This window comes from Physeter macrocephalus, chromosome 5, assembly GCF_002837175.3.
Source record: "Physeter macrocephalus isolate SW-GA chromosome 5, ASM283717v5, whole genome shotgun sequence".
NCBI lineage: Eukaryota > Metazoa > Chordata > Mammalia > Artiodactyla > Physeteridae > Physeter > Physeter macrocephalus.
In genome coordinates, this window is record NC_041218.1 from 14,936,183 (window position 1) to 14,938,868 (window position 2,686).

At 42.7% G+C, this 2,686-nt stretch overlaps 1 long non-coding RNA gene across 1 annotated transcript in view; it reads left to right on the forward strand.

Annotated features, from left to right (window-relative positions):
• Positions 1 to 594, forward strand: part of LOC129392126 (uncharacterized) — a 12,442-nt gene extending 11,848 nt beyond the window's left edge. The window contains exon 3 of the long non-coding RNA XR_008617312.1: positions 380 to 594. This is a non-coding gene — a long non-coding RNA (uncharacterized lncRNA). The remainder of the gene's footprint in view (positions 1 to 379) is intronic.
• The last annotated feature ends 2,092 nt before the right edge of the window (positions 595 to 2,686 follow it).

Here is a 2,686-nt window from a genome sequence, read left to right on the forward strand (position 1 = left end):
TCCCGACGCACAGGCTCAGTGGCCATGGCTCACGGGCCCAGCCACTCCGCGGCATGTGGGATCTTCCCGGACCTGGGCACGAACCCGTGTCCCCTGCATTGGCAGGCGGATTCTCAACCACTGAGCCACCAGGGATGCCCCAGAAGTCTTATTTTTTTATTCCAGTTTTATTGAGGTGTAATTGACATACAGCACTGTATTAAGTTTAAGGTGTTCAGCATAATGATTTGATGTACATCGTGAAATGATTATCACAATAAGTTTAGTGAACATCCATCATCTCACAGATTCAAAATTAAAGAAAGAAAAAAATTTTTCCTTGTGATGAGAATTCTTAGGATTTACACTCTTTTTTTTTTTTCTTTTTTGTGGTATGCAGGCCTCCCTCTTCTGTGGCTTCTCCCGTTACGGAGGACAGGCTCCGGACGCGCAGGCTCAGCGGCCATGGCTCACGGGCCCAGCCGCTGCGCGGCATGTGGGTTCTTCCCAGACCGGGGCGCGAACCCGGTTCCCCTGCATCAGCAGGCGGACGCGCAACCGCTGCGCCACCAGGGAAGCCCAGGATGTACACTCTTAACTTTCATATATAACAAACAGCAGTGTTAATTAAATTATTTATCATGTTGTACATTACATTCCTAGTACTTATTTGTCTTATAAGTGGAAATTCGTACCTTTTGACTGCCTTCATCCAATTCCCCCTGCCCCACCCCCCCACCTCTGGTACAAAAATCTGATCTTTTTGAGTTTGTTTGTTTTTGAAGTATAATTGACCTACAACATTATGTTAGTTTCCGATACTCAACATAGTGATTCAATATTTCTATACATTTAATCAACATAATGGTTTTGAAATTCATCCATGTGATTGCATATTATCAGTAGTTTATTCTTTTTCCTTGCTGCGTAGTATTCCACTTACAAATATACCACAATTTGTTCATATAGTGATCTTATTAATGGACATTCTATATACTATTCAGCTTTTATGCTTATAAGTATAATTTTCTGTTTTCCAATTTCAAGGGAAATGTCATGGAATTCATGTTGAATAGTTCCCTTGAGCAGAAACTGTTTTGTGGCAAATTGTGCTGTAAGTAATGAAATACTAATCGTTTAGTCTTGAACAGTTCCATGAGATTGTAACCATGGGGCAAGGCTATGGGAATTTCACACAGCAAAAGCTAGAAGACTAAAAGATTCTGTGTGAAAGTCAGATGCTTGAGATGGAGAAAGCTTTGAGTGTTATTTGGCATAGCTGGGCAAACATTTTTCAACTCTTCTCCTAATATACAAATATTACATGGACATTTGGGACAGAGGAGGGCGAAATCAAAGAGGTGTGGAATAGTTAAGAAAACTTTATGGAGGAAGGAGGGTCTGACTTCTTAAGGATGCTGAGGATACAGATAAAGAGAACAAGGGAAGGCATGACCATAGAGTTAGAGATGGAGTATGGTGGCCTGGCAGGATGGAATGAACTGCCATGCCCCAGCAGGGCTGAAAGAAGGGCAGTGTGATTAGAACTGAATAATACTAGAACTTTTGGTTTCAAGTATCTTAAAAGAAATCAACATAAGCTAGTTGGATACTCAGAGAAGTTTGTAAAGCAGATGCAAGAGTATTTCCTGCATTCCTATCCCGGAGAAAGGAATGCAATCGGGCCCCAAGAAGATGGAAGCAGAATTAGGGACTAGAAAAGCTACACAGACTCCCTGCAATATTCTCTCTGTCTCATTTCTGCTTCTCTCTCAAATCTGTTTCATCCTGCTCCCCTATCTCTGTGGACTAGCTTTCTTTGCTCCCCAAGTTACATGATTAAAAATATGGCCTTGTTATACTTTCCCAAATTCTTTTTAACATTTTTGTTGGAGAGACCAGCTCAGACTAAGACAAGAAACTTTTCCACCCAATTCCAAAATCATGGAAAAGTTTCTCTGATTGACCTATTTGGGTCAGGTGCTCACCCCCAGATCAAACAATTGTGATGAATGTATGGCTACCAGGAACTTGTGGTGAGGTGGATGGGGTTGGGAGCGGAGGGCAGGACGCTGCTCCAAGAAAGGGTAAGGGGTCCACCAGGCAATCCACCAGATGTCCACTATCTGAGATGGCAGAACAGAAATATGGATGTTGCTTTGTGGTGAAATCACTGATTTACTGCTATCCTGTGACTTTGTTGTTTGATTATTGATGCCATTTTCTTTGTTGTCTCTGCATAACTGTTACATCTTCATTGAGAAATGGACCCTTTATCGTTCAAAGTGTGTTTCTTTCACTTGTTTAATGATTTTGACCTGAATTCAACCCTATCTGATTGTGACACCTGCTCTCTCTTTTTATTTATTTATTTATTTGTTTGTTTGTTTGTTTTTGGCTGCATCGGGTCTTCGTTGCTGTCTGCCAGCTTTCTCTAGTTGCAGCTGGCAGGGGCTACTCTTCGTTGTGGTGCACGGGGTTCTCACTGTGGTGGCTTCTTTTGTTGCGGAGCACGGGTTCTAGGCACGCGGGCTTCAGTAGTTGTCGCACGCTGTGGCACGTGGGCTCAGTAGTTGTGGCGCACGGGCTTTGTTGCTCCGCGGCATGTGGGATCTTTACGGACCAGGGCTCAAACCCGTGTCCCCTGCATTGGCAGGTAGATTCTTCTTCTTTTTTTTTTTTTTAACATCTTTATTGGAGTATAATT